This window comes from Ailuropoda melanoleuca, chromosome 1 (genome assembly GCF_002007445.2).
Source record: "Ailuropoda melanoleuca isolate Jingjing chromosome 1, ASM200744v2, whole genome shotgun sequence".
NCBI classification, from domain to species: domain Eukaryota; kingdom Metazoa; phylum Chordata; class Mammalia; order Carnivora; family Ursidae; genus Ailuropoda; species Ailuropoda melanoleuca.
In genome coordinates this window covers 93,211,259-93,223,521 of record NC_048218.1, presented here as the reverse complement: position 1 = coordinate 93,223,521, position 12,263 = coordinate 93,211,259, and the positions used below count along the sequence as shown (strand labels likewise).

The 12,263-nt window shown below is 36.6% G+C and overlaps 1 protein-coding gene across 1 annotated transcript in view; it reads left to right on the top strand.

Moving 5' to 3' along the window:
- Positions 1–1,056, top strand: part of LOC109489339 — a 420,733-nt gene extending 419,677 nt beyond the window's left edge. The window contains exon 10 of the transcript XR_004626285.1: positions 271–1,056. The gene's annotated coding sequence lies outside the window, so the exon portion shown is untranslated. The remainder of the gene's footprint in view (positions 1–270) is intronic.
- The last annotated feature ends 11,207 nt before the right edge of the window (positions 1,057–12,263 follow it).

Genomic DNA, 12,263 nt, shown 5'->3' with positions numbered 1-12,263 from the left:
AAAGAATTTTTTGAGAAGAGTGAATTAAGCTAATTCTTTTTTGGCTCTGATCCATGTTTATATTTGTTTAGATTTTGGAGTTCAGATCACAAAATGGGAAACTTTTTGTGAAATTAGTTCTATCTGAAAGTGGGAAAAGACTTTCCAGAGTCCTTACCATCTCTATATGAGAAACCTTATGGTCCCTATTCCCTCTTTACCTTTCCCCAATCTTCCACATTGTATATCTTTCTGAAGTTAATGAATTATAAACTGCTTAATTGCTTTCAGAGGTGGGCCCCTGAACAGGTGGGAATGGATGTGCCCACATCTGTCAGACTGAGAATGGTGTGGCCAGGTGTGTCTGTCGCCCAGGGTACCAGCTGTCTGAAGACAAAAAGGCCTGTGGAGGTAGGAGGTTGAAACTGATGGCTTAATTGTGTAATTGTTTGAAATTTTGTGGTAATCCAGTTTTGAATAGTCAGAACAGCTAGGAGAAGGGTGTTTTCATTTATGCTTTAAAAAGAACATTTATATTCTCATTTGATCATTCTGAAAGGTATTTTTGTGAAACTATAAAAACAGTGAAATGATTAGTTACCAAAAAATCATCTAGTGTGATTTCAGAATTAATGCCTTTTGTTTTCTGTTTCTCGTTATGAAGTGAATTCCGGAATTAATATTCAAAATCTTCCATAACTACACAGGGAGTTTTTTATTATAGGCTACAGAAGGTGAGGGATAACCTTTGAAACGCAAGTATGTGCAAATGAGTGTTCTCAGAAATTAGAAATAATTAAAACCAAAAAGAAAGAAACTATAAATTCAAGGTTACATATTTGTTTCCTAGAAATAGCAAAAGAGACATACTTCAATTCAAGGATGAAAGGGACAAATTACTCCATAACCAGAACTAATAAATGAAATCATTCCTGTGGGACAGTCTTTGTTTTATTAACTTCAGAGAAATCACAGAATCCTTCATTTTTTTCATGACATTTCATGAAATAAGAAAGAGTTTATTTGGATTAATTATGAAAATACCAAAATATTTCCTGACTTATGGGATGGATAAACACTTAGAGATACTGAAAAAGAATTAGATATAAAAATTACTGTTTATTTTTTTTTCTTTTTTAAACCAAAATTAAGATACGATTTTCTGTTGATTGTGTTCATATATTTTGTGACAGAGAACATTTCTGCTTTTGTCATCTGTTTACACAGCATTTGCCTAACTTTTCTGGCACAGAATAGGATCTTATCAAATATTTGTGGCAAATTGACAAATTTATACATATAGATATATACATGTGGTGATGACATGCAGGACACTACAGGAGGAAGTACTAGTCAGGAAAATGATGTTGAGGCCTATCGATGTGAAGGGAAGGAGCAGGGACTACCTGAGCTACAGAAGTTACACTGAATGGAACTGGCTCTCAGTGTCAGGAGAAAGAGGGGGCATTCTTGTTTAAATGGCACTGCCCCATGGTAATCAAGTAGAGCGTACACCATGGATTGCTACACATGAAGACCCCAAGTCTGCTTGTTCACATGTCCCGTCTACCTTACATCAGGGAGATACCATTTTTGGTTAGGAATGTGAGATACATTCCTGGGGCACCTGGGGGGCTCAATTGGTCAAGTGTCTGACTCTTGGATTTGGCTCAGGTGATCTCATGGGTCAAGGGATGGAGTTTCACATGGGGCTCCGAGCCCAAGGGGGAGTCTGCTTGAAGATTCTCTCCCTTTGCCCGTCCCCTCATTTATGTGCACATGTGGACACACTCTCTTTCTCTTAAATAAATAAATAAATAAATCTTTAAAAGAAAAAAGAATGTGATGTATATTTCTTTTTTTTTATAAAAATTTTTTATTGTGTTATGTTAGTCACCATACAGTAGAATGTGATGTATGTTTCTAAAGACAAATTACAATCACTTCTACCTGTATTGTTAGGGGAAAGATAAAGTATAATTTTTAGTATTTCCTTTTCTTTCTCCCAATTAATTAATACTACTAGGTTCTTATAGATAGAAGTGTTTGAGAGCAGTAGACCAACACTTGAATTGATATCATTAGCAGTTGGTTTATTTGCAAATATGACACCTATGTGGTATTTACTGTTATGCTTGATGTCGGGGGTTGAGAGGAAGGGAATGCTTTAGATCATTTTTGTAGTTTACAGATAAATTCTAATTTGAGTTCTGAAGACATAGCTGCTGTATATCTCTTCCTGTAGATATGAATGAACATGCTGAACGGCTCGCTCACTGCAGCCATCGCTGTGTGAACACAATGGGATCTTTCATTTGCGCCTTCCACCCTAGCTTTGAGCTGGGAGCTGATGGAAAACAATGTCACAGAAGTGACAGCAAAAGAAGCCCAAGAAACGTGTAACATTTTACAAGTATTAAACAAGAGTAATAAACAAAAGAACCATATTGAATAACTTGTCAAAGCAGAAGCTCCTGAAAACATTTCCACTGGGGTGGTGTAAGAGTGGGATCTTAGAAGTCTAACACCCTCATTGTAGTTTGAGGAAACAAAGGCCCAGAGCCAATAGAAAATGTTTGCCTAATGACCCACAGTGTGGATAGCAAGGACTGTCTCAGGGCTCATGATTGGAGGCTCTTTTGGACCCACAGCTATCCTTTGTGAAGAGTCTGCCTACCTTCATCACCTCTGTTTTGCAATATTTATTGAACACTAATAACTCCAGTGTAAAAGACAAGGAGTTTTGAAGTACCATGCCTGACACGTTGGACACTCCAACGCATATGTTTCCTGTCAGCCCTGCTCCCTTTCCTGTTTCTGTTCATTTCCATCATGCCTCTTTAAGCAGCTCCTTCTCACTGAATTCTCTTTCACTAGCTCATCCCTCTACCCCTTTCCTTCTTCTTTTTTCTCAAAACAAAATGATCCATGTCATCTAAACTTAGCATTTCCTCACCTAGGTTCAGCTATACAATTTAATATATCTCTTATTATCAGCATATTAAAATGTTCTTATGCTGAATTATTCACTGCTATTAATAACTATTACAGCAATTTTGTTTTCATGTCTTCTCCATTGGTTCACTATTTAATCTATAGATGAATAATACACTCCCTGCTTTACTAAGTTTAAAACTGTCTGATACAAATTCCCTCCAATCCATGTTCTCAACTTCAATATTTCCCAAATGCACTCATCTGCTTCTTCTTCCCTCCGTTCAAATGACAGAATATTTTTTTTTCTTATTTCTTTGGCTGATTTCTCCATCTCTGCTTCTTATGTAGCCATGGTATGTAAATAATACATTTTCTTTCATCCTTAGACCCAGCTTTCTCTCAGTGACTTCTTCCCTTCTTTCTCTGCTTCATATTTTTAACTTAGCAGGTAAATTTTGTTGTGTTCAAAGCACAACCACGTTAACGAATTTTACTTTAAATTCAGGACCATAAATTTCAAATGATTATGCAGCATAACTGGACCAATCTATAGTATCAAAATATGTTTATTTCCACTTCATCAAAATGAATGCTAACACCTCTTTCTCTTCCAAATTTTTATATCACCCCCCTTTTGCCTTTATTCTTCCTTGTTTCTTACATCATCAAGCAAGTGGATGCAAACTACAAGTCAAGTTAACAATTGACTGAAAATACCCCACTGAATATCATGAAAAACCTTCACCACTGTTAACATAAAGGAAGCGGTCCTAGGACTACCAAAGGCATCTCCTATACTATACTTCAGATTCCATTCTCTCTCATTCTCTCACTGTCTTCGCTATTGCAGTTCTATAATGGATCATTCTCATCAGCAGGTCAATTTGGTCCAGTATCTCCTATCTTTAATGTATGTTCCTATGAGCCCACTCCCTACCACAGATTCAGTCTGATCCCCTTCACATCAAAATTTTTCATCACTTAGCCAATGTTCCCTCCTCATCTTGCACTCTCTCATTGTCCCTGACTAATTAGGTCTCCATTTCTACCCAACCATGATCACCCATAACTTCCATGCTGCCAGACTGCTTGTTAATATCTCTGGTTTTATACTACTTGACCTCTTAGCAGCATTCAACACTGTGGACAAACCCCCTTTTTTTTTTTTCTTGAAACACTTTCCTTCCTATTGATGTTCTTACATTTTCCTTCTTTTCCTCTCCTTCTCTGCCCCCTCTCTCAATGTCCAATTTATATTTCATTTCTCTTCTTCCTTTAACTCATGTGAGTATATCAAACTATGTACTCAACATCTCCACTTGCTTGACTGACAAGCATTACAAACTCGGCACACCCAAAACAGAACTGCTGATTTCCAGTTTCAGTTCCAAAGATGCTCTTCCCAGTTCTCCACACCTTAGGGAACTATCAATTCCGTGTCGAAGACAAAAACTCAATTAGTAAGTTCTCGCACTGGGACTTGAACTGACGTCTTTAGGCTCCAAATACACTGTCCTTTCAATTTTGTCATGTATTTGTGTATGTTGTGTATTGACTTATCAATTTAATCAAGGAAGAAGAACAATGGTATTGATAAATAAAATAAACAATTTTGTGTTCTCTAAGCTTTCCCATGAAGAGACATTCTTAGGGTCACTAAATTCTTCATTCTCCTCCACTGCACAAAACGCTGTTTCTTTAATGCTTGGGTTGCTAATGTAGCTTTGAGGTCTGATGGTATATTTCTATTGATTAAAGACAGGGCAGTTTTGCTATGGTGATATTTGTCTTTTAAAGAGCAAACTAAGTAAGACAGGAGAGAAGAATTAACTACTAATTAGGATACAACTTCTGAAGTGAATCTTTTCTCTCAGTGCCCTGAGGAATCCTTTCAAGCAGAAATGTGGACGGGTTTTTCTTTCTTATTAATATTTTGACTTTTCAATGCAGCCAGAGGCTTAGGAGATGAGTATCCCTTACAAATATCTGAAATAAAATTCTTGCAATCTGTGCATTTTTGGTTATCATGAAAGAAGGGGCCATTATTGCTAATGACTTATGAGATACAGGATTTCTGTAGAATTTACTTGGGAAAGCAATTTGCCCTAGAGTTGAATACATTTGGTAGAAGTGTATTTTTACATTTATTTCCCTTATGTGAATATTTGGCTAAGTTCTTTTTGTAGCTCTCACCAGACCTCAATATTTACTAACTGACACACAAAACTTTCTAGGTGAAAACTGGTGTTTTGAGTTGTTTCAAAACCTGTAGTTGGAGTAAGTGTTTTCAGAACGTGGTGATGTTTAAGAATGAATTATGTGTCCTTCAGATAGAAGTACATTTAAGGAAAATATTGTTTTACCTTTTCCCCAGGAAAACAATATTTTGGATTTATATAATTTCTCCTCAGAGGCTTTCAAAACACTGTATAGCATAAACATTAAATCATCATGGAGTGCTATAAATGAACTGTTACTGTTTTGTGATTAGAAATTAGAAGATTCCAGATGCAGCATGGATTAAGGCTTCCCCAAATTACCAAGCAATATATAGTTGAACTTAAATTCTATACATATTTAGGGGCACCTGGGTGGCTCAGTAGTTAAGCGTCTGCCTTCGGCTCAGGGCGTGATCCCAGAGTTCTGGGATCGAGCCCCACGTCAGGCTCTTCCACTGGGAGCCTACTTCTTCCTCTCCCGCTTCCCCTGCTTGTGTTCCCTCTCTCTCTGGCTGTCTCTCTCTCTGTCAAATAAATAAAATCTTTTTTAAAAATTCTATGCATATTTAATGTATTTTTAATATGTTGAGTAAGTAATGATTATTTGTTACCTGTGAGAAACTACAAGGATCATTTTTTAAAGTTTTTTTTTAAGTATATATATTTTTAAAGTAGGGTGGTTGAGAATTATTTGCACCTGTATCAAGAACACAAAATCTCAGCTTACTTTTAGTGGGCAGTTATAGATCTAAGTGTGCACTCTTTTAGTCCCATGCATTTTTAAATAAGGTTACAGCAATGTAATTTCCGTTTAAATTAAATTACCACCAGCAGACTTAGAACCGCATTGTCTACAGGAAATAACAAGAATAGGAGCTAAAATTTAAACTACGTCTCCCTGAAGAGTATATGTTAACATATTGTAAAAATATCAGTTCTCTTTACTATTTCAATCTTTCCTTTAGCTTTTTAATTTTCCTCAGTGCTAAAGTAGCTGTTTCTAAACCCAAAGGGGTTCTTATTTTCAATAATAAATTGATTAGCATAATCCTTCTTTTGTTTATTCAATCAGTTAAAACCTATTTTTGAACATCTGTTATGAGCTGGGTAATGCAAAATGATGATGGCACAGAGGGATAAGCACAATGACAGGGATGTGCACTGTGTGCTCTGGGAGCACATAAGGCGGCTGCCGACTGTAGACCAGAGGCTGGGGATCAGGGAGCATCTGTGCTATCAGTATACAGGAACTATGGCAGATATCTAGGCAGTTTGAATGGTAATATATGCCTTCAAGCAGTGCCACAATCCCAAGTACCCTTGTCCAGTTCTTTCCTGTCTCTCTTCTTCAGGCATTAAGAATGGAAGGAAATGAACCAACATGGACACTCTCATTAAGAAGAGGTGTCCCCAAGCAACACAAACGAAGAACAATAGTGGCCAATGGTGAAAATAGCAGAGTACCCAAATTCCATATTTTTTAAAAATTTTATTTATTTGTTTGTTTATTTATTTATTTGACAGAGAGAGAGAGTGCAGGGGGAGGAGCAGAGGGAGAGGGACAAACAGACTACGTGCTGAGCATAGAGCCTGATGCTGGTGCTCGATCTCATAACCCTGAGATCACAACCTGAGCTGAAATCAAGAGTTGGACGCTCAACCAACTGAGCCACCCAGGCACCCCCAAAATTCCATATTTTATCATTGATTCAAAGCATTCTTTATTTCTCATTTCCTCATAAGAATATGATGGATTAGTGCCTGTGTGCTCAGTTCAATTGGTATCCATATGTTGAGAGCCATGTCCCCCCAAATGTCTCCAGTTAGTAGTATGTACCAGGATCAGCAAATTGTTTTGCAAAGTAATCGTATGTTTATATAATAAGTGACGCTCATGTACATCAAAACTGATGAGCACATCAACATGATACTAGTTACATATGATCAGCTCATTCATTGTTTCTGTGTTCATACTTTTGTTCTAAAGCTATTTTTAACAGTGTTTTCATGTACTTATAGCTTCTAAAAAAGACAGATAATAACATACCATTAGCTTGAGAACAGATGTGTCAATTGGCAAACAACTTATTTGCGTTCTGATCATTGATTCAATATGCATATTTTTTTATATCCTGAAAATACTATGAAATCCCAGAGGTAACTCTCTTTTAAAAAGTGTGTTAATAACCACTGGTGGACACATTACTTTTCTGTATGACTTCATCAGTTCAACATTATTTATAGGTTTATTAGTATTTTGATGGTATAGACATTTACAATGCCTGACAGCTCTCAGACTTTTACTTTAATATGTGTAGAGTGTTGATAAATCTCCAATGAAGTTTGTTATCTTCCTAACAGAGAATGTACCCATTATTGACAGATATTCAGGTTTCTCTGTTGTTATGCTAATAACTCTCTTTTGCTTGTTTTGGAAAGGGTTTGAATTGGAAATTGTCAATAGCTGTGAAGAGAACAATCATGGTTGTTCCCATCACTGTGAACACGTCCTTGGGGCGGGGTGCTGGGGGAGGGTATTTGTTCCTGCAACCATAGACACCAGCTTGATTCAGATGAGAAAACATGCATAGGTAATGCACGGTAAATGTCACCTTCAGAATTTGCCCAGGATTCATTTAGCCCCTTCCTCTCTAATACATACTTCCGGCTGTAATATGGGCCCTGTCTCTCAAACTTCAAGAAGCAAATTGAATAGTATCTCTGACTACTGGACAAATGCAAAAGAAAAATTACTTTAAAACATGTTAACAAAATATATAGACTTAATAGTTTTATGTCAAGAAAATATTGCAAAGCCTACCTAACCATTTAATGTAATTTGTAATTCAAACAACACATACACCCACACCCTACTTTACCTCAAACAGAAACTAAACCATGAGCATTGATTTTTAACTTGGTGATAATTTGGGTGCACGGTCAACTTTGATACAGTTAGTAGTTACATTCCAAAAGAAAACTTTAAAAGATATTATTCTTCAGGAATTCCAACATATTATTAGAATTTTTATCATGTGGGAAACTAAGAATAATCTCTACCCTAACATTGCTCTATATGAAATGTTTAATCTAGAGCTTCTGAGGAAAAAGAATACTACTAAAAATAGGGATACTGAACATCAAACTGTATTGCTGCGTACTTTGGTTCAGAGAGAACCTATAAGCCCCTAAAGCAATTTGCCATTATTCAGGAATTCTGATACCATATTAGCTTGTTTTCTTTTGTAATACTTTAAGTCACCTTTCTTAAAAATTATAATATGATTACTGAAAAATATCTTTGGCCATTTCATACTGCTCAACATTGTTAGAGACAAATCGACGTATCATAAAAGAAGAAGTGAATTTCAGAGGTCCAAGAATTTGGGATTTTGTATTTTGGCTCTATAATGTGACAGAGTGAACTTAAAGGGATTTTGAAGTATTCTGGCTTCATAAATTATTTAGCCAAAACAATGTCATTACACATATTTCTTGATCCAACATTGCTTTCTGCATTTTTCCCAGTCTACAGTGGTTGACTTAAGGAAACCAGTTGCTTCCCTTGCCAATTTTTACGTAATGAAAAATAGGTTTATATTTTTCTATCTTGCTAATGTTTTTATCTCAGAAAAATATAAAGGGCTTCCTTCTTTTCTCTCTCCTTCCCTCTCTTTCTTCCTTCTTACCTATCTTCCTATTTTGACTATTGAATACGAGAAACTGGAATTTTGCTAAACCTCTGCAACTTACAATCTGGTCTGTCCTTAAAAGGACAATTTGGTAAAGCTTTTATTTACAGCTAGGAAAAAAAAGAACATCTGCCAGGGTCAAAATGTGGAAAAGTGCATATTTATGATATTTCAGCAGTCAACATGATGTTATCTTGTTTATGGCTCAAGTTTATTTCATTTCCAACAATAAATAATACTCATTCCTTAAATCCAAATATTCACTAGAGTAAAAGCAATGATTTGTTCAGAGTGTACATGTGCATACTTTGCTTATTTGCCTGAGAATAGATTAAGGCCATGGATGCTTTGTAAAAACATTCATACATAAAGGAAACTAAATAATTGTTAGCTTATTTTAAGATTAGCTTTTTAAAATATATTTGAATACACAAATAAATGTGAAAATCAGTCATCCAATCTGCAAATGTTCAGTCTTACCCAAAGGCAAATTTTATTAGGGCTAAAACCTAGAGATGTGTTAATATAATTGGAAAGGCAGCTGTCTAAAATGTGAGCATCTCCCTTCAGCAGATGACTGGATTAAGAAGCTGTGGTCCATATATACAATGGAATATTACTCAGCTATCAGAAAGAACGAATTCTCAGCATTTGCTGCAACATGGACGGCACTGGAGGAGATAATGCTAAGTGAAATAAGTCAAGCAGAGAAAGACAATTATCATATGGTTTCTCTCATCTATGGAACATAAGAACTAGGATGATCGGTAGGGGAAGAAAGGGATAAAGAAAAGGGGGGTAATCAGAAGGGGGAATGAAACATGAGAGACTATGGACTATGAGAAACAAACTGAAGACTTCAGAGGGGAGGGGGTGGGGGAATGGGATAGACTGGTGATGGGTAGTAAGGAGGGCACGTATTGCATGGTGCACTGGGTGTTATATGCAACTAATGAAGCATCGAACTTTACATCGGAATCCGGGGATGTACTGTATGGTGATTAACATAATATAATAAAAAAATCATTAAAAAAAATAAAAAATAAAATGGGAGCATCTGACCAGCAATAAGTTTGCTACATTTTAACAATTGGCAATTATTAGAAAATATTTGTTTAAGATTTATTTATTTATTTATTTTAAAGAGAGAACATAAGCAGGGGTTGGAGCAGGGGGAGAGGGAGAGAATTTCAAGCAGACTCCCCCCAGAGCCCCCAGTGCAGCACTTGATGGAGGGCTCAATCCCACAACCCCGAGAACATGGCTTGAGTTGAAACCAAGAGTTGGCCACTTAATCGACTGAGCCACCCAGGCTCCCCTAGGAAATATTTTTTTATTTCTAATCTTTGGAGCTTTATTCAGAGGTTATATATGGGGAACAGATACAGAAGCTCAAGTTCTTTTACGGTTTACTTTTGATGCTTTTCTGAGATTAAAGCTGAAATGTCAAATTATTTTGCCTGGTTACAATTGATGTTCTATTTTTTATTACGGCTAAATTTTTATGTACAGGTGAATTTCTCTGTGACATTGCAATAGCTGGCATATTGGCCTATGTAGGAAAAAATAGAGATGAGGAAAATTAAAAGGGAAAAATAAGCAAGCAAAATCTCACCAAATAAGATCAGAAAAAAAAAAAAAAACCAAGAAACTTGAGAAACAGGTGATGCAAAAGTTGAAGAGACAGGGCATTTTAAGAAAGGCTTATCAGATAGAAAGGAAGCGTTTTCAGGTGAGTTCCAGACTGAGGGCATTATAGATCAGACAAGGTAGAAATAACCCCAGAGGAATGATAATAGAAGAAGAATCCAAAATGGATCATAAAATGATAGTCAGACTGAGGAACTAATTTTCCAATTATATTGCAGTTGTTCTCCTTGCTAGTTGAGAACAGGAAATTCTGAGACCTGGATGGTTAAAGGCTCTGGTGGTATCTGAGAAAAGTTAAAAAAAAAAAAATCTTAAAATTAAAAAAAAAAAAAAAACCCAAGCCCTAAAGGATAATGTTTTAGATGAAATGGAACTGAGTTGTTAAAAAAAAAGTTTTGGTCCCCTATATTCATGCTCAATAATCCAAAGGACAGAGGAGGGTTTAATATTGAAAAGGCAAAAATATCATCTAGAATTTTGTGAGCAGCACTAGTTACGACATTTGGCAGGAGGAAGAGTGTTTTGTGTCCAAATGACCCTCATTTAGATGTTTTATAGTGACCCTTCACCTTGGCTGATTGATTGCATTTTTTTCTCTTTTTTTTTCTTATCTGCATTTCTTACATTGGTACCCTTTCCAAGGTTAATTGAGACCCTGACCGTTTATATCTCTGGCTTCTCATGTAGTTACAGAACAGTGAAATTGAGTAACGTCAGCGCCGCAGTCCACGCAATTTCACAGCTCAGCAAACAGAGGGAGTCGAACTGAACCAAGGATAGCCGAAAACCCTGACCACACAACCCCAGGTGTCCACCTGAGGAAAAGTGAGCAAAGAGACTCTCGCTACTCCTCAGCCAATTATGCTAGAAATGATCACCTCAAAACTCAGGCCAAATAGATTATCCTGTAGCCGAAAGGTTTCAATTTGACATCTTGTGGTGCGTGTTTATTTTCCTCCAGGCAATTATGTCTTAGGAAACAACGTTCAGGATTGTAGAATTCTAGAATAGTAGTGTCAAAGGAGACTTAAAGACCATCACCTAGAAAATTGTTTATCTCATAGGACATGCCAGGGTAATAGTGTCACTGGTGGCGATAAAAACCCCTAGACCCCACTTATCCATGTAGTCAAGGCATCATCGAAGAGTTCAAGCAAACGCTCTGAAATAGCCTGTCATTTAAAACATACTCTTTACAATGATTTTCTGCCCTCTGTCTGAATTGCGGTTAACACTTCTCTTGCCAGTTACGTGGATTCCTTCTGCTTGGGAATGCTCTCTTCTGAAGTTCTAGAAGAGCACACACATTATGGAGGCTAAGACTACCTCCTCTTTGCAGCTAGGAAGTGCTCACTAAATGGAATTTTTTGGCCCTTCTGAAGCTGTTTTTTTGTTGTTGTTGTTGTTCTTTGGGTTCTCTGTTGATTCGGTCAGATTGCTGTCTAACCTGGAAAAATAGCAGATATCTCTTTTCCTGTGCTTATAAATGCATCTGGAGATTATTTACATATTTTAAAAATAAATAACAAGCATTGGGGAAGCATGCAAGAAACATAAATCCAAACGTGGACCTCAACCTTTTTGTATTATGGTTTCTTTGATGTTCGTACCGTGTAGTCTGAGAAACAGGAAATGAGTAGTAGAACAGTGATAACTTGGAAGTGAGGCTTATGGGCACTTCTCTAGGTTGGTTCAATTCCCATCTCTTAAATAACAGAAATGTCCTTTTCCCCTTCAGACCTTGATGAATGTGAGAGTGGAGAAGCCTGCTGTGCCCGTCTCTGCA